Here is a 20,565-nt window from a genome sequence, read left to right on the forward strand (position 1 = left end):
AGAGAAGAGGAAGGAGGAAGGGGCTGCAGTGGCGGGAATAGCATGGACGTTGACAGAGACAAGAACGGACTTGGTAGGAGGGAGAAGGGGGTTCCAAGGGCAGAAGGCTGGTGAGAAACACGAGTCAGACCCATAAAGGTAGCTGGACACCAGAAGGTAGGGGCTTGAGATGCCCACGGGGACTGGAGACTTGATCCCTTGAGCCAGCGTCCGCCTGCTCCAGCCACCACCTGCCACCTGTCTGAGGCAGCACAACCTGGGATGTATGTAACATTCTTTCAAATCAGATGTCTTCATTATGTAATTGTATTTTAACAGCAAACTTTATATTCTTGATAAAATTGGAAAGTAAACCTAAAAAGAAAATGTTATAAATTCCTCCTAGGTGTTCATTTCTACCGGAGGCTCAGAGCCAGAGGCCTGCTCTCTCTTTGTTAAAAAGGAGTCTCTGTTAAAAAGGAGATGATTAAAGACATATTGGCATGAAATTGAGACTTGTCTTCTTAAGGGAAAGGAGAATTTAAAAAGACTAACCTTCTCAGGATGCGTCTCAGTGCTACACAGTGAACATCTGTGCTATCACATAAGGAACTCAGCATCGATTTAACAGTAGCAAACTTGTCCCAAACTCACATCCATCAACCCCTCACTGGGCCCAGGCCCACGTACCACTGCCTGTGTCTGTGCCTCTTCACTGGAGGGCTTTTCCAGAACAAATGAAGGCCATTCTGTGTATGCATGTACGTGTACACACACACACACAAAATGACCCTTAGGAGCTGGTGTGCAAATAACTAACCGAGAACCCAGCAGGATTTTTGGATTTTCTCCTCCAGGGAGGTTCTCAGCCTGGCCCACTGCTTTGCTCTGAGATCAGAACTTTCCATTTCCGCTTTCTAAGATTTCGAGAAGAGGACATCTTTTAGGTACAGTGGGATCAGGAAATTCCCCATCCTCCTACCATTCCCACCAAGGACACCTTTCTCGCCACACGAGCTGAGGGCTCTTCCCTGGCTTTCCCCATCCCCTGCCCCCAATGTCAGACTCCAGTCCTGTGAGATTTAGTCCAGAAAATCCCTGAAGGCAGAAAAAACCAGAAGTCAGAAACAGCCTGCTAGGAGATTTCTGCTGGACGGGGCTGATGGCTGTCCATGAAATACTGTCATGTGGCATCGATTACTGAGAAAATACATGGGAACGGTTTGGGTCAGATCTGCAGTCTAAGGAGACCACTCCAGCTGCTGCTGTCAGGGGTGGACCTGAGCAATGCCGGTGGGAGGTCGCTGCAAGGGTCCAGGTGAGAGGTGGAGCGAGCTTGGACAAGGGAGGTGGTGGTGAAGATGGAGGGGCTAGTGTGAGTGACACATAGTGGGACATAAAAAATGTATTTGGTCTTTGTCCCGGTTCTTGGCCCAGAGACCCTAAAACTCCTGAGGAGTATTGTAGGAATCCCCCTTTGAGCACACCTGATTTTATGCTAATGAGGTGAATCAGGGCGGGGCCCCTAGACGGCCTCAGGATGGGGGCTGGTCCCCAGAAAGTCAATTAGAAGGTAGAAACTCTCAGCCCCACTGTCTGACCTCTGCGGAGGAGGAGGGGGCAGCTGAAGATTGGGTTATAGACACTCTTGGACAAAGACGTTCAGAGAGCTTCCAGTCAATGGCCACATCAGTGCTGGAGGGAGGGGGCAGTGCATCCCTCACCCCACGCCTTGCCTTATGCGGCTCTCCCTCCGGCTGTTCCTGAGTTGTGTCCTTTGTCATAAACCAGTAAATGCAAGTCAAGTGTTCTCCTGAGTTCTGTGAAGCTGTGCTAGCAAATTATCAGACCCGAGGAGGGGGTTGTGGGACCCCCCCCAATTTACAGCCAGTGGGTCAGAGATAGGGAGGCTCAGGACTTGTAACTGGCAATCTTGTCAGAGCAATTAACCCACAGAGTCTGTGCCAACTCTGGGCAGTTAGCATCAGAGCTGAACTGAATTGTTGGACACCTGGAGAATTGGTGGCTGGCGTCTTCTAAACACATCACATGTAAGAAGTGAAATCAGCAGGCACGTGTGATGGATTACATTATGGAAATGAGGAAGAGGGTATTTCTGGCTTAGGCAAATAGATGGGGAAGGTGCCATTCTCTAAGATAACAAACATAGGAGGGGAGCATGAATGCGACAGAGGGCAGGAGATCAGGGGTTGAGTCATAGACTGAGTTTGAGCTGCATCTGGAACATCCTGATGACTCGGTATCTTTGTTTTGGTAGGCTGAATAATGACACCACCCCCACTTCCCCAGCCGCCAAAAGATGCTCACATCCTAATCCCCAGAACTTGTCAACGTTTCCTTACAGGGTAGGAATGGACTTTGCAGGTGTGATCAAATTAAGGATCTTGAGCTGGGGAGATTATCCCGATTATCCGAGTGGGACCAATGTAATCTCTGGGTCCTTGTAAGAGGGAGAAGGCACTGTGATGAGGGAGGCTGAGGTTGGACTGACGCAGCCAAGGAATGCAAGCAGCCTCCAGAAGCTGCAAGAGGCAAGGAACAGATTCTCCCCTGGAGCCTGCAGAAGGACCCAGCCTTGAGACCTTGACTTCAGCCCCATAAGACTCATTTCCACTTCTGACCTCCAGAACTGTAGGAGAGTAAATTTGTGTTGTTTCAAGCCACTTCACTTGTGGTAATTAGCTACAGCTGCTTCAGGAAACTAATACAGTTGTACTTCCATGAGTCTGGCTCTATTGGGGATTCCTCTGGCCATAAGTAACAATGCTCTGAGGACATTTACTGTTTACTTAAGAGTTTCTGAGGCTGATTCCACAGCTCAGACTATTTCTCTGATTCTCAGCCTTCTCGTTAGTAAAGTCTCTGCCGAGAATCAAAGTAGGACTGTCATAACCCCAAGCATTATGACCTCAGAAGGCGGCACCTAAAGCAACGAAGGGGACAAGAGGCCAGGGTCTTCACATTTCGAGGACGTCTTGATCTGATAGAGAAAAAGATATTTCTGCAAAGCCCCAGGAGACTTCCTTTCCCATCTCCTTGGCTAGAATTGCTCACATGCTCATTCTGGGATTGCAGTGATTAGCTTAGAGCAGTGATGATCTGTTTCCTTAAGCAAGAGCAATTGTTGTCTGAGGAAGGAAATGATAAAATATTCTGCTCTGAGCTTACTTCCATAATCTCAGGGCTCTAGAGACTAACCTCCACCCTCTAAGTTCCTTCTTTGAGTCAATGATTCTGAGACCAAGACACTGTGGATAGAGACCGGCCACTTCACAAGAAAGTTCCTTTCTATAAGATTACAACAGCTGTCTGATCAGAGCCCACCAAGATGCCACTGACACTGCCAATCCTGTTTCCTTCCCCTGTGAGCCTTCTCATCCCCATGTTTGGAGGGGCTCTCCCTTTGGGGGCGGTCGCAACATCTGTCTCATGGCAGTCTGAGTCTCAAAGAGGTTTTGGAAGTTCAACATGCACCCTCAAAAAAGCAGATTTCTACTTGCAGGAAGAGGGGGACTGGATATTGGGGAGGTGACTAGTAGTTGCTGCAATAAACTCTTTGTCATGCTCACTTGTTATGTCCATCTTACTTACCAGACTTTAACCCAGTGGTTCTCAGCCACAGACAACTGTATCCCCTAGGAAACACTGGCAATCTTTGGAGCCTTATTTGGTTATCACACTGGGTGGGGGGGGTGTGGTTACTCACGCACCAAGGCTGAGAGACGCTAACATAATCGCTTGGGAGGAGCATAGTGTTGCCAGATTTAGCACAGGACATACTTGTGTTTATACTAAAAAAATTATTCATTGTTTCTCTGAAGTTTAAATTTAACTGGGTGTCCTGTTGTATCTGGCAACTCTAGAAGAGGATCATACCCTATACCTCGATGTTTGCTAAGGCCCAGTACTGGGCGACTTAATAAACATTTGTCAAATGAATGAGCATCTCACTAAGGATGTGCAAGGCCACTACGAGCTCTGAGAACCCCGATCGGCAGCTCCGAGGCGCAGGGCTGGCCCCTCCTACACAGGGCTCAGAATGTAGGAGCAGCTCACGTGGCTTCCTGCTAACCATCTCCTCCCAGGGGAGGCCTGGCTTCCTGCTCTGAAGTGACAGTGGGGTCAGAACTCAGCCAGTGGGCAACCCAAGATCAACCCCTGTCTGGGGGGCTTTCCAGGCTGAAGCAGACAGCCTGCGGCCTCCAGTCCCAAATAGCGTCTATGAGGGGCCCCCGGAGGGTATGGTCCCTGTTCAAAGACAAGACACAGTCCTCAACCCACTGACTGTCTACACAGACAACACTGAGAGCTCCTATGGCCCAGCTTATGATTCCTTACAAGCCCAAGTGAGGACAAACTGCCCTGGATTTTCAGCCCAGTTCTGCAGACTCTAGAGGAGTGTCTTAGGGTCCATAACAGTCCGTTTCTGATTCTGATTCAGTGACCACTCCTTGTGCACCTTCCGTGACCCAGGCACCATGTGTGCATTTCATCCTCTTCATCTCACCTAATCCACGTGACAACCTGCAACGTCCTCCATGTTATCCCCATTTTCAAGATGAGGAAACCGAGGCCCAGGAAGGTCAGCTAAGAGTTGCCAGCCAGTGGGGGCGGAATCCAGGTCAGTTACAACCCCAGCCCTGGGACTGCTCAGGTTTTATTAAATGCCACCAATGTTAATCAACTCATGGGTGCATTTTCTGAAAGAGATGTGCTATCAAGAGAGACTAAACTGAATTGCATTTATCGTCTCATCCAGCGGAGACCCACAAGCTCTGCCTTGTCCATGGAGGCCTGCCACTGGGCTGCGGGGGGCTGCAGTGCTCATGTTAATATTCAGTTACACGGGGGCTAACACTGTCTGTGTGTCTGTTTCATCACATACTAGAATTCACGTGTTAAATTCTTCTGGTCCTCTCACAAAAGTGAACTATTTGCGCATAGCTAAGCAACAAGACAAATCCTTAGTATTATCTGTGTTCTTAACACAATGTCTTAACTGGACGCTGCCCCACTGTCTTTCACTGATAAGCGGTCTGATTAAACCTCATTGGTCTCTAGCCCTCAGGAGGCTACAATTACTCCTGTTTATAATTTTTGAACCTCCCAAACTAACCCTTTATTCCTGAACACGCACTTTTAGGCATCAGGCATTAGGATAAATTACACTATACAATTATTTGTAATTAAGGGAGAAAATGTATACCGTGCTGCAAAGATGAGCCCTGTTTGGCTGAAGTTAATCATGTTTGTGCCAGCACCAGCCCAGGGAGGCAGCATGAAACATGATTAACTTTCTTTTGACTTAATGGAAGTTTATGTTGCTGTTTTTCATAATCGTAATATCTCGAGACATATAAACAGTTTTTCTCTAATGTAATTGCATTCCTACCAACAAGACTGCTTGGGTTTAACTGAAAACACAGGCAGAATTAACCACAAGCACATAGTGTATGGATGATGCTGGAATTTTGTTACAAAGTCCATGCAGGACTGCCCTGCATGATCACAGGGGCTGAGAAGCTGATCACAACTCGCAGAGGGAGACTCTGCAGCCTCTTCTTTCCTGGAAACAAGTTTTGGCCCGATTTTGTGAACCATTAAAGCCCTCTGCTTGAGTTCTATGTCCTTGTGCTCCAGACCCTGCAAATGCATCCCAGGCCACGTTTTTCGTACTTTTAACGTTTCTCCTTTACCCATCGATTTCTTTGAGACACATTAAAAGCTCAACTTTTACAACCCTCATAAAATCCCATCTGCTCCAAGCTCCAGCCCACACTCAGCCAGAAAGTGCTTGGACGAAAACGGCTCAGATTGTATTTCAGCCCCTTGATGGAAAGATACACACACACAGCAACAGCAAGTACTTTTATCATTGGGTGTAAGTCAGGTATTCTTCACAAAATGCCTCCAAGAAGGATGCAGAAGGAAGAACCCAGGCTTATACACATCGAGGGAAAGGTCCACTCCAGGTTAAGCCAACAAGGGGGCGGGGAGTCGGGTGTGGCGAGGGGAGCCTGAAAAGCCCGATTATCCAGCAGAAGGATCACAACGAGAGATGCCATCAGGGTGCGGAGGGACACAGAGGGAACAGGTGGTACCCGACGTGGTGGTTGGAGACGGGCAGGGGCTGCTGAAGCGAGAGGGGGAGGGTTCTGAGAATTACACTGAGGCCCCGCCCAGGGCCCCGCCCAGTCGTGGCTGAGCGAAGACTTTCCAGGCTGGGGGCATCTGAGTCCCTGAGGCCCCTCTTGTTTCCCAGGCGGACACTGAGCTCCCGAGTGGGGTCAGGAGTCCCCACCTGCTTGGAGGAAACATGGAAAACTTAGGCGGAGGCCTGGGACCCAGAGAACCACAGGGTTTGCTGTGAATTATGGGAAAGAAACATGGCCAGAGGGCACTTTGCAGACCCTCTGACCCAGTGAGTGTCTGAGCCGCTGAGTTAAATCCTGACCTGAAGCCTGATCCACAGCACCTGCCTGCAGTGAACACACCCGTGCTTGCACAGGCGCACAGACACACCTATACTCACATACACACGCATGCACGCACACACAGGAACACACAGTGGCACTCACAAAAGAGATCCGCCACCTTCTCCCTAACAAAAGAAAAGGAGCAAAGCTCAGGCATCACCCTGTTCGGTCTCTGAACTGCAACAGTGGGGCAAGCATGGTGGGATCAAAGGACACCAACTCAGCCCCGTGCCCGGCCCCACTTCCGTGGTGAGTCTACTAGTCCTGCCTCTTTTATTGTGTTTCCTGGATGAGGAGAAAGGGATGGAACAGCAAACCGTGGGCAGAGCCCAGCCTGGGGATGTGAGGCCCTCAGGAACTTGAGGCCTGAAGGAAGGCAGTGTGTGGTGGTGACACAGTGGTTTTCAAAGCTTTTTTGCCCCTATACATACACATACAAAGGCTGCCAGACTTAGGGGGGAAAACTGTATTTCAAATAAACAACAATTTTTGGTATAAGAATGTACCAAGTATTACATGAGACACAGTTATACTAAACCATTATCTGTTGTTTATCTGAAATTTGAATTTAACTGGGATTCTTATATTTTATCTAACAACCCTACTCCCCCCACCCCTTCCACATATACACTCACACACTTTTCTCCCAATGAAATCTTATCTATGACCCGGCATAAAAAGCAGTTAGAGGTCATATCCTACCCCTGGGTCTCCCTGGCCAACCTCCATGCCCTTGAGGTACCTCCATGGCCTCTGAGGGCCCGGTTAGAAAAATCCCAAGCACAGTGGGAAGGCTTTGTGTCCCAAAGCCAGGCACAGCTTCATCTGGGTCCAAACCCTTCTTGCCACCCTGGGGACCTCAGACAAGACCTTTTACCTCTCTGAGTGTCAGCTTGCTCATAAGATTCAGCTTACGCCTGAAGCTGGGTATTTGCACATCTGTGCATGTCGGGACACCCGCCCATGCACCCCTCCATCTGTCCCCTGTCGTCTTTCACACAGTGCCACCCCCCGCCCTCCCTTTGGGGCAGAGAAGGGAGGCTGCTCATGAGCGGGTTCTCTGGGGGACAGAGACGCAGGGAGGGTGGGCTCTCCCTGGAGGACAGCCAGTGTCTCTTTCCAGATTTGTCTACCTTGTAATTGATGGTGAAGGGGATTTCTTACTATAATTCCACCCAACACTATAGAACTACGGGAGGGTTTAATTAAGTTAAAGCCATTCACTACACACAGGAAGGGTGGTGAGGAGGATATACTGGCAGATCCCCGACCCTGTGGCTTGTCATAAAGGAGAGAAAAGCCATCACAGCAGCCTGTCTGGGCGTGAAGTTTAGTGCCAAGCAGCTCGAAGGGCCACGCTGGCAGGAGGGCCTGGCTGACGACGGCATGCTGGGCTTTTGCACGTGACAGGTCTTCCTTCTTCAGGCTGAGTTTATAGACATGCCACAGCTGAGCGGTGGGTGTGAGGTTTAAGCTTTGGGTATATTTGCTGCTTTGTTTTGGTTTTCTTTTTTTGGATCTGTGAGTTTTCCTGGAACATTAATGACAGAAGGAGGAGGAAGGAGGGAGGAGTAGGGCTGCCAGATAAGGCAGTTTTCCCAGAACGTTAAGTTTCAGGAGTGACATCAGAAACATGGTGGTTACTTTTGTCTCTCCCCTTCATTCTCCAACCAGTAAAACATCCACACCACAACAAAGGTGCCTCTGCCCAACGAACCAGGGTAACAGTGGAGGTGGTGCCTGCGATTCCAGCCCTCTGGCCACAGCAGCGGAGCCTGCTGCCCCAGAGAGCCTGGGAGCAGCAGGGTGGGCAGCATATACAACGCCAGCCTCCCAGCCACAGAAGCCCCCACGACCACAGGGGACCCATCCCTCCACCCGCTGAGGTGCCCGTGACTCCAGCCTCCAACCCCGCAAACCTCACAACACCGGACATGGAGAGTCTCCTGTGTGACCCCGGCTTTCCCCCACCCTCCCCTCCTCCCGCAGCGGCCAAGTCCCCCGCGACTTGGGACAGGAGGAAAAAGCCCGCCATCCCAGTGCCCTGGACGGCCACACCAGCAACACTGGCAGCAGCAAGGCACCAACAACCCCAGAGTTGCAAGAAGCAGTAACAAGGGCACAAGGGTACGGAATGACGCCTCTGGCAGAGATGGTGGAGGAGGGAAGTGCTGACTCGCGAATATAACCAGAAGCAGCTTAGACACAAGCAGAAAGGTGCCCACCACTTCAAATGCGCCAGCAGAGGAGCACCTCATCCAGCACCATGAGAAGCCACAGTAACAACGCACCACAAAAAGAAGATGATGATTCTCTAGAAACCAAACTTAAAGGCACAGAATACTGCGCTCTAACTAACAGAGAATTCAAAATAGCTGTTGTGGAGAAATTCACCGAGCTGCAAGAAAACTCAAAAGGCAGTTCAAAAAGCTCAGGAATAAAATTAATGAACAGAAGGAAGACTTTACCAAAGTATTTGCCAAAGAGCTTGAAACCCTAAAAAAGAACCAAACAGAAACTGTGAAGCTGAAGAATTCAGTAACTGAGATAAAGAAAGCATTACACAGCATTGGAAACAGAGCAGGCCATATGGAAGAGACTTAGGAGCTTAAGGATAGAAATCTAGAAATGATACGAGCAGAAGAGGAAAGAAAAAAAATTTTAAGAGGAAATTCTCTGAGAATTATCTAACTCTTTTAGGAAGAACATTAGGGTGATGGGTATCCCAGAAGGAGAAGAGAGAGGGAAGAGAGCAGAGAGTTTATGTAAAGAGATAAGAGCTGAGAACTTCCTGAGCCTGGGGAAGGAACTGGAGACACAAGTCCATGAAGCAAAAAGAACACCTAATTACCTCAATGCAAAAAGATCTTCTCCAAGACACATTATATTAAGATTGTCAAAAGTCAATGACAAAGAATTTTAAAGGCAGCCAGGGAAAAAAGAATGGTAACCTACAAAAAAGACAAAAGACACCGTTAGGCCATCAGCAGATTTCTCAGCAGGAACTCTACAGGCCAGCACGGAGTGGAATGACATTCTCAAAACACTGAAAGATTAAAAACTGTCACCCAAAAATACTCCATCCGGCAAAGTTATCACTCAGATATGAAGAAGAAATAAAGACTTTCCCAGACAAACAAAAGCTGAAGTTCATTAACACTTGACCTGCCTTACAAGAAATATTGAAGGAAGCTCTTCTACCTGAAACAAAAAGGCAAAAGTACACAAAACTTTGAGTAAAGTGATAAATAGACAGAATCAGGAAATTGCAACTCTGTATCGGAATAGGGTTTTGAACACTTTATTATAGCATAAAGGTTATGGGGGGGGGGAGGCAGAACAAAATAACCATAGCTACTTTAATTTGGCCACAAACTCACACTATTAAAAAGGAACAATTTGAGACAACAACAAAAAAAAAAAAAAGAGGAAGAGGAAAAGGATGGAACTTGAATAGGTACGTGAAGATAAGAAGCTGTCAGCAGAGAAAGGACTGTTTCATCTACAAGACATTTTACACAAACCTCACAGTAACCATAGAACATAAATTTAGAGACACAAAACATAAAAAAAAAGGAAGATGAGAAAAAAACATCATAGAAAGCCACCCAACCAAAATGCAGACAGAAACGTAGGAGAAAAGAAACAATGGAGAGATAAAGCAACCAGAAGACAAAAGATAAAGTGGCATACCAAGGCTTTATTTATCAATAATCACTGTAAATGTAAATGGGTTGAATTCACCAATCAAAAGACACAGAGTGGCTGGCTGGATTTAAAAACAAGACCCAACTATGTGCTGCCTCCAGCAGACCCCCCTCAGCCCTAGAGACAAACACAGGTTCAAAGTGAAGGGATGGAAAATGATACGTCATGCAAATAGCAGCCAAAAGAAAGTAGGTATAGCCTTACTCTCATCAGACAAAATATACTTCAAGCCAAAAAAAGGTAACAAGAAATCAAAATAGACAGTATATAATGATAAAGGGGACAGTTCATCAAGAAGACATAACAGTTAATACATATGTACCCAATAGAGGACCACCAACATCCATACAACAGTTATTAACAGACCTGAAGGGAGAAACTGATAGCAACCCAGTAACAGCAGGGGACTCTAATAGCTCACTCACATCGATGGATAGATCATCCAGACAGAAAGGAAACAAGGGAAGAGTGGCCTTCAATGGAACATTAGACCAGATGGAGCTGATAGATTTGTACAGGACATTCCATCCAAATGCAGCAAAAAAACACATTCTTCCTAAGCGCACACAGAACTTTCCCAAGGATAGGCCATATGTCGGAACACAAAACAAGTCTCAGTACATTTCAGAAGGCTGAAGTCATATTGAGCATCTTTTCCAATCACAATGAAATGAAGCTAGAAGTCAGCTTCAAGAGGAAAGCTGGAAAAATCACAGACGTGTGGACACAGAACAATGTGCTGCTGAACAGCTACTGGGTCAGCTCAGGACTCAAAGGAGAAAGTGAAAATTACACAAAGACAAGTGGAAATGAAAACATGACATACCAAAAGTATAGGATGCAGCAAGAGTGGTGCTGAGGGGCAAGTTTCAAGCAACACAGGAGGACCTCGGGAAACAAGAAAAATCTCAAACAAACAATCTAAACTTACACCTAAAGGAAACAGAAAAAGAAGAAGGAATGAATCCCAAAGTCAGCAGAAGGAAGGAAATAATAAATATCAGAGTGGAAATAAATGAAATAGAGACTAAAGGGACTGAAAGGATCAATGAAACTAAGAGTCGTTTCTTAGAAAACATAAACAAAATTGATGAACCTTTAGCTAGACTCACTAAGAAAAAAAAGAGAGAGACTCTGATAAATAAAACCAGAAACAAAAGAGGAGAAAAAACAACAGACACTGCAGAAATACCAAGGATTGTAAGAGACTACCATGAACAGCTATATGCCAACAAATTGGACAACCCAGAAAAAATGGACAGTCTTAGAACCATGCAACCTTCCAATACTGAATCATGAAGTAACAGAAAATCTGACTAGATCAATCACTAATACAGAGATCGAAACGGTAATCAAGTCTCCCAAAAAACAAAAGTCCTGGGCCAGATGGTTTCACACGTGAATTCTACCAAACATTCAAGGAAGATTTAACACCTGTCCTTCTCATGTTGTTCCCAAAAAATGAAGGGAAGGGAATGCTTTCTAAATCATTTTATGAGGCCAACATCACCCCACTAACAAAACCAGACAAAAACAACACACACAAAAAGAAAATTTCAGATAAACATAGATGTAAAAATCCTTAACAAAAGATCAGCAAACCAAATACAACAATACATTAAAAGGATCATACACCATGATCAAGTGGGAATTATTCCAGAGATTCAAGGATGGTTTGACATCTGCTAACCAATCAATGTGACATATCATATTAACAAAATGAAGGATAAAAACCATATGATCATCTCAATAGATGCAGAAAAAACATCTGGCGAGATTCAACACTCACTTATGATGGGAAAGGAAGAAGGGACACTGTCACAATTTATAGATGACATGACTTTATATATAGAAAACCCCAAAGACTCCACCAAAAAAACTATTAAAAATAATAAATTAATACAATAAAGTTGCTGGACATAAGATTAATATACTGAAATCTGTTGCCTTTCAGCATACTACTAACCATCAGAAAGATAAATTAAGAAAACAATCCCATTTACAATCACAACAGAAAGAACAAAATACCTAGGAATAAGTTTAACCAAGGAGGTGAAAGACCTGGAAACTCTAAGACATTTTTGAAAGATTTTTTCCACAAATAAGTGGAAAGATATTCCGTGCTCATGGGTCAGAAGAAATAACATTGTTAATGTGTACCTATTACCTAAAGCAATCTGCAGATTCAGTAAAATTCCTATCAAACTCCCAAGGACAAATTTCACAGAAATTGGACAAAAAATTCTAAAGTGAACCTGGAACCACAAAGGACGCTGATTAGCCAAAGCAACCCTGAGGAGAAAACAACAAAGCTGGAGGTACCACACTCCCTGGGAACCCTGCCTTGATGGGCTGGCATTCTTAGTGCCTTGGAGTCCTGACTGTTTGATTGGAAATCAGGATTTGTTCAGCGGCAAGGAGAAAATAACTAACAGTGGTTTAAGCCAGTGCTTTCCAAACTTTAAATGTGCATACAAATCACCAGGGTTCCTTGTTAAACAGCAGCTTCTAATGCATCAGGTCTAGGTTCATGGCTATGACAGCCTCCCACGTGAAGCCCACGCTTCTAGTCCAGGGACCACACTTTCTCAGTAGCCAGGGGCTGGACATTACAACCACCTGAGGAGCTTTTAAACCCCGCCCCCAACGCCCGAATCCTATACTCAGAAATTCTGACTCAACTGCTGTGGAGTATGGCATTGGCATCAGCATTATTTTGAAGCTCCCCCAAGTTCTTCTAATGTGCGACCAAGATTGAGAACTGCTGGCTTAAGTAAGAGAAACATTTAATTATCTCGCATAAAAATAAGAGCAGGGGCATTTCTGGGTCTGAGTTTGGAAGTACAATGTTGAAATTAAGGGACCCTCCTGTCCTTCGGCTCAAACATCCTTGTCGTGTCCTCAAACTCAATGCATAATGGTTTCAAGATGACTGCACAGTTCCAGACGTCACATCCTCACACGGGGAAGAAATAAATGGCAGACTCTTCGACGTCTCTCTCTTAAGCAAGGTCAAAGTCCTCCATGGAACCCAGCTGCCAGCTGACCCTCCCACACCCTCTTAGACATCCCCTTATGTCTTTTTGGCCCAGAGTGGGTTATATATGGCGTTGCCAAATTAAGCAAAGAAACATACAGTCTGTCCTGAATTTAAGTTGGGAATACTTATACTAAAAAAACTATTCATTGTTTATCTGCAATTCAAATATAACTAGACACCCTGCATTTTATTTGGCCTGAATTACACACCCAGCCGTTAACCATCACTGACAAAGGGAAATAGGATGATCACGCTTGGTTTAGCCTCCAGCAGCCCAGCTGCCTCATCCCCCATCCTCTTCTCGGCCTGAGTACTTCCGTCTCATTGGCTGGATCTGGGCCACATGTCTGTCTCTGAGTTAGTGCTGAGCTATAGCAATGGAATATTGCTGATTGGCTTAGCTTGGGCCCTTCGTCCATCCTTCAGAAATGTAATACACTGAGAATAAGAGAGAAGCCGTGTGCCCAGAGCACCACTGGAGTGCTATCAGCAGAAGGGTGAACTGACTGTCTTTTATTTTCTGTTTTCTGGGGCCTTGCTGACTCTGGGGAGACTGCCCCTCCCGGGGATACCAGTTCCTAGAGATAGTCAACAGCTTGCCTGTGAGTGTACTTTTCAACTACAAACCAACCAATCTAGAGCCCATACCCCAGCCACCTCCTTTTTCAGGCGCTCACACTCCAGACCACTATCCAGCTGCCCTAGTCACCCCAGGGCCAGGTATCAGATGACCAGAGACAGCCCTGTGCCCAGAGCCCACTGAAACCATTCAAACTAGACAGTCCTAAGCCTGCTTGCCCCGCTTTCTCCACTCCTGCCCACAGAAACCACAATGAGGCCCTTGGCCACAGTTCCCCCCTCCCTCTGCCTCTGCCCCTGCCCCACCAGGCATTTCCTCGCATGGCCCCCTGTGTGTGGCGGGCTTCTCTTGGGAACTGTAACAAACTCCCTCTGCACTGACACCGATTTGCTGATCTGTTGGCCTCAAACGTTCTATTAATACACTATACTTTAAAACAGAGGGAAGGTACTTTTTTTTCTTATTCAATAAACATACATGAGCACCTCCTGTATGCCAGGCAGTATTTTAATGCTGGGGATGTAGCCATGAACAAAGCCCACACGATGCCTCTGAGACAGAAATTCTCATGAGGTCAGATCCATAACCACATAAAATGTGTATCTTGTGGGGCAGTGGTAAGTGCTGGCAAGGAGGACAGGGAGTAGGCAAGGATGGGAGGGAGGCTGCAATTTTAAATAGAGCAGCCAAGGAGGGTCTTACTGAGAAGGTGACGTCTGAGACCTGAAGGAGGGAAGGGGGGAGAGCCATGCAGACAACTTGAGGAAGAGCAGTCCAGGCACAGAGAACAGCAAGTGCAAAGGCCCTGAGGTCAGGTGGGATTTTAACTGGCTCACCCTGGCTGTTGGGTGGAGAAATGAATTTCAAGGAAGAAAAGTGGCAGTGGTCACCTGGGCAGGAACCTGCTCTTCCCAGTGCCCAGTGCTCTGCCTGGCACATAACTGGCCATCGATAAATAATTGCAAGGTGAAGACACAGTGGTGGGGCTCACTCACCTCCCTGGAAGGGTCCTCGCCTCTGTTACACGGTCTCTGGCTGCAGCACACGGTGGGGTCTCCACACACCCCTTCCCAATACCACAGTTTCCTTTCTTCATGTCTCTCATGGAAGTTTTCACATCCAACTAGCTCCCTTGCTCTGTCTCTGGACACTTTTCCTCTTGTCAAATTCCTCTTCACTCCTCTTGTTCGACCTGGGGATCCTCAGAGGGAATCGAGGTCTTTCTGGCTAGACAAGAGTGAGGTCCTGAGGGTTTCTCCATGTAGGGCTGGGGCTCCTCCACCACCCAGAGACCAGCTCCTATTTGCAGGTTCAGCAGAAGAATCCAGAAGCAAGAGTGATGTTTCTGAGAACTCCATACTAATGAGGTGTTTTCAGAGACAGCTGCCAAGGTCCGTGAGAAGACAGACAGAAGGAGTGGTGTGACCATGAACGGGGAATAGGGACCAGGAGAGGTGTCTGTCTGTGCTGTGGATGAGATGTCAGATCAGCTGTGCCCTGGACATGCTTCTGGTTCAGCCACTTTAAGTCTTACTAAAAAGAAAAACAGAATTTAAGGGACCAGAAACTGTTATGTCACTTTTCCTTGACATTTTATTTTGAAAATTTTTAAACAAATTTTACACTGAACACCTTATACCCACCACCTCCATTCCACCATTAACATTTTACTATAATTGCTTTATAATATATCTATTTGTCTCATATCCTTTCAACGATTTCCTCAGCATCTGGAGAGAACACTGGCCCCAGGCCAGAAGAAGGAGCTGAGGGATTTCCTTCAAAACCAGCCCAGTGATGGCTCCATTTGATGGAATAATTCTCCAGTTTCTCTCTAGCCACTGCTCACAGAGCAGGAAACGAGGCTGATCCAGAGAAACCCAGCTGACAGATCATTAACGCCTGTGGGTGCTCCGAGAGGTGCCACACCGGCACCAAGGCATCAGGGACAGGACTCACGGTGACCATCTCCCTGGCTCCATCCCACCTGGCCCAGGGCAGACGATGCGAGTGGCAGCTCCCAGCCCTCTTGACCTGAGCATCAGTCGCACACCCCTAGAGCTGGAAAGTCTCTTCAAGGACACAGGGCCATTTCTATGTCTGTTTTTGACAAATGAGGAAACAGAGGCAGAAGACTCTCGGGGAGACTGTGCACACGTCTCAGGCTGCATCTCCCTAGAGCTGCGATGCTGGGCCTCGGGCTCCTGGGGCAAGAAGACTTGTATCGACACGCACAGCAGGCCGGTAAGTGGATTTAGACCCAGACATGGGAATTGCAGTTGGATTCACAAGGATAGCATCTCATCCTTTTCCTCATGTAAAATTGTACTTAGTTGTCCCCAAAGCTTTAAGCAGAAGAGACGTTAAGACCAAATCATGTTTCCAACAAATATCCTTTGAGTACTTCCTTTGCCAGGCAATATTCCAGGGCCTGGGGCTACAGAAGTGAATAAGACAGACACAATCTTACAAGAGTGGAGAAGACAGTTAATCACAGTACAAAATGAATACATGTGATAATTTCAAAGAGAAAAAGTGCTAAATAGGAAATAAAGGGAGGGAAGGATGTCAGATGGTGATAGTGGCAGGGAGGCTGCTGTAGATGGACAATCTGGAAAGACTGAACAAGGCCATGGTGAGGATTTTATTCTAGTCAGAGATTTATTTTTTTATTTATTTTCATTCATTTAGATTTTATTCTAAAATGGATGACAGTGGGAGAGGGGGCTCCAAGGCGGAGGGACGTGTGCTGACATAGGTTCCAACAGCATCTGCAGCCACATGTGAAGAACAGACTACAGGGACAAGGGTGGAAGCAGGGAGCCCACACAGGAAGCCAGTGTCATTATCAGGGGAGCTAACGAAGCGTGGACTGGGGCGTGCAGGGCAGGAGTGAGAAGCACCATCGTACAGACTCCATCTGTATCTGGAGGGCAGGAGGTGGGGACTGAGGCAAAGAGAAGAGCAAGGGCAACACTGATCTTTTAACCTGAACCACCAGGTTGATGGCTGAGCACTGCCTCTTCTCTCTCGGAAGCAATAAACATTTGCTGTAGGATCTGTGGTTCCAATAAGCTTAAAATTAGGCTCTGATTGTAATTTTGCGTCAGTGGCTCTTGAAAATCAACAGAATGTCCTGGCTTAAGAAAATCTAACGGGGAATGCAGAGCTGAGCAAAGAAAACCAGGAAAGCTTTAAAATATACTGATTTTTCTCCTCCCCATTATAAAGATGGAGAAACTGAGGCACAGAGAATTTCAGAAACTTATTCCAGGTCACACAGCCAGTACGTAATAAAGCCAAGATTTGAACCGACAGCCCATGTTTTTAACCACTGAACTATTTAACCAGTCTCCTGGTAAAGGCTATTGAGTTGTTCCAATTTGAAAGGTTATTTTTCACTGTTACAAATAATAATAATAATAATGCTGGAAATATCTGTATACATGTTTCTTTGCACCCTTAAGCAAGCGTTTCTGAAGATAAGTTCCAGAGAGTAGATGGGGTCTTAGGATCCCTCACAGTCTGCGGCATCCATCAGCCCCAGCCTGGTAACTCACCACACTTAGATCCATGCCTGAAAGTCTTTCCTTCTACAAAGGGGTCGGGACTTCTCCCCAGGGGTTAGGGTTAGGAAGGTAGCTGAGTACCTTGCAGAAGGTGAGGGGTGAGAAGGCGGGGGGATGAGTCTTCTGAACCTCCAAATGGAACCAGATCAACGCTGCGCATTCCCAAAGCCCAGCACCTTATCTCATAGTGGCCACAGCCAAGGCACAAGGGGCTCCTGAAAAACCTATCATTTCTTTTCTGCTCATCCGTGTGGTGGCTCTGACATTTCTCAGCGTTGGAGATTTCTTGGCTGAGATAATCCCAGGCTTCCTTCCAGTCCCAGGGTGGAGAACAGCCGTCCATCCTAATTAGGGTCTGGTTGGGAGGACTGGTGCCAAGACACAGCAAAGAGAGGAACTTGTCCTGCTTCCTGTTTGGAAGGTGGCTTTCTGTGGATTGTAAACCTTGAATGCCTTTGCCTTTCCCTCCACGAAGTGGTCGTGTCTCCCTGAGCTGTCACTTAGAAGTATGGAAACCTCAGAGGAAACTGTCTATAAGCTTATTGGTCAACAAGTGGCCGGATTGTCACCAGATTTTAAAATTGATTATGAAAATCCTTATTTTGGGGTGACACTTGGAGACCTTAAGCTTTTGCCACTAGGAGGTTAAGAAAGGGAAGAAAGCGTGGACAATGAGACCTTTGGTCAGGGAGGCGTGGCTTTCCTGTCACTGGTTTCATTCAATCCAGACAAGGCTGTGGTGAGCCTCTCTGGGTGCAGGGCTCTCCCAGGCCCAAGGGGACACTCAGATGAGTATGGCCTTCACCTTGAGGAGAGAATTACCCCACTCAGGGTCCTCGCAACACAGCCATCCATCTACGGTCTCTTGATTTTGCAGCATCCCAGTGACATCTGAGAACAAAAGAACACTTGCTGATGGGCAGTGCACTGTGCCCCCTTTCCTTGCGGGGGGGGCAGCCCGTGAACTAAGGGAAGCAGGAGTCCCTCAGGAGAGCAGCATAAGGACTGCTCAGTTCTCACCTGGACTTTGCCCTGGGCAATTTTACAGCGTTGGCCAAGACATTTTCCCTCTTGGACCTCAGCCTCTCTGACGCTATGGTTAGGAGTGTGGACCAAGACGTCGCAAAGGTCCATCTCGGTAAACGCTGAGCTGCTGGCAGGCTGGTGTTTGGGCACTGGAGTCCAAGTTCCACTGGCCTGCGGAGGCCCCACCTCTGTGACTCTGAAAGTCACAGAGAGGTGTCAGGGTGACCTCACGCCCTGCCCAGTGCGGTAGGAAGGTTTGATCACGGAAAAGACATTAGGTCTGTTTTCCTCTATGTGTCCTGAGGCTACTGCTGGAGAAAATAAGTTTCGGTTGGCTGGCCTGGCTTCACTCAAAATACTTAAAACTGGCTTCTTTTGCCCTTCATGGCAACGTCTTCCAGGTGCTCACCTCCCCTCTGAGCTGTCTGTCAGCAGCAGGGTGGAGCTGCAGAAAGAGTTTAGATCGTGCGTTTTTGTGTAAAAGCTGCTGATTTATAGAGCCTCTTCATTAACGGCTGTTTTAATGAAGCAGGTTGCTGTCCCTGGGGGAGGCTTAACATACAGTGTTAGTTACGCGTAGATGCTACTGTCATTTAAAAGGATTGTTAAAATTGTACTTTAATAGTGAGTTGACATAAATCTTCTGCTGGCTTATTTGGACAGGGATGAGTGCATCCAACAAGTAGATGTGCAAGGGAGCTTCCAGGCAAAGGCACCCGACAGCTAATTGTCTCTGAAATGAGTAGGATGGAAACGTAAGTGCTCAAGACCTGGTTTTATGTCCGACAAAAATTAGAAACGGTTTTGCAGGCAGCTTGCCTTTTGCCAACATAGCATTTGGAGCTGCTGACTGTAGCAAGGGATCATCCACCAGGTGGTGGCTTCCCCTGCGCTCATGGAAGAGGGTCTGACAGGTCAACGGCGGCCAGCTTTTGCTCTTTTTGTTTCTAAGGCAATCTCTGGAGATTCAGGGAGGACGAGTTCTCCGCACTGACTCCTGGTTTGTGAAGAGCAGGCAAAAGGTTGACTCTACCCGAGATGCCCTGGATTCTGCAGGTAACAAATATTTACTGAGCACCTACTATGTGCCAAGCACTGTACCTGACCAGATCACTAAGGGCTGGAGAGATAACACAGACCGAAACACCCCTGGCTGCAGGGTGGTCCCTGGGAGACCAGGGGTAGACTGGACATGATGAAGTGGGTCTGGTGGTTGCCATGAATGCCACCTCCTCCAACAGACTTGCTAACATTTAGCCCACTTTTAGCGAGCCCTGACCCCCACAGCAGGTGAGCGTTGTTCTAAGCCATCTACATGAATCACTTCATTTAACCCTCACAACCCAAGAGGCGCACAGCATTACCAGCCACATTTTATAGGCAAGGAAACTGAGTCACATGGAGATTAAGTAATTTAATCCAGTGAGTAAATGCCACCGTCGGCATTTCAACCATAGCTCGTTGAACTTCACTGTCTATTTTAATCACTCTGCCATCTTGCCTTTTCTCCAAGGAAATGCCATGGCTAAGAAACAAATCGCTTTGCTGCACACCTGGACCTAACATTGTCCTAACATTCATTAAATTCAATGAAAAATAAAGTTAAAAAAAAAAAGGATGCTAAGCGCTAACATTCAATAATCAGGACCCTGGCGGGGTTTTGCCAGTCCTGAATGGCAGAAAAGAGACAGGAACTGGTTGCTAAGCAACCTATTTGTTGTCAATGAGCAACTCCTGGGAGCTGGGTCAATGTTAATCATGTGATCAAGATCTGAGCAACCAGAGCACCCCATTCTCCAGACTGTGGCGACTAGCTCAGGATGTGACCCAGATGCAGTTAGACCCAGGACTTTTCAGTGATGTTGGGAATGAGGTGCCTTCCATCTGCTAGGGTGGCTAAGCTAGGAGGGTATCAGCCCAGGGCTGCTGGGGGTCATCCCTGCTGCTCCCAGGGCAAGGTCTGCCTTAGCATAAAATCAGTATGGAGATAAAGAGTCCAGATGACACTGGCAGTATTGAGATTAAGCTGAGCTTTATATGATCCAGTAAGTTTCCTTCATGCAAGCATTTTAAGTTGGTTTTTCCATCATTTATAACCAAAAGTCTCATGACAGATACTGTAGAAAAAGTATTAGTGCTCCCATTTGACAGGTGATAAAACTGAGG

At 46.9% G+C, this 20,565-nt stretch overlaps 1 long non-coding RNA gene across 4 annotated transcripts in view; it reads right to left on the bottom strand.

The window, feature by feature from the left end:
* The window catches only part of LOC140687451 (uncharacterized), a 44,484-nt gene that overhangs the window by 17,969 nt on the left and 5,950 nt on the right, over positions 1–20,565 (bottom strand). For 3 of the 4 annotated variants that reach the window (XR_012061787.1, XR_012061786.1, XR_012061788.1), the window contains one exon: positions 14,800–15,337. This is a non-coding gene — a long non-coding RNA (uncharacterized lncRNA). The remainder of the gene's footprint in view (positions 1–14,799; positions 15,338–20,565) is intronic. The other variant, XR_012061789.1, reaches the window with a different exon arrangement.

This window comes from Vicugna pacos, chromosome 19 (assembly GCF_048564905.1).
Source record: "Vicugna pacos chromosome 19, VicPac4, whole genome shotgun sequence".
Lineage (NCBI taxonomy): Eukaryota > Metazoa > Chordata > Mammalia > Artiodactyla > Camelidae > Vicugna > Vicugna pacos.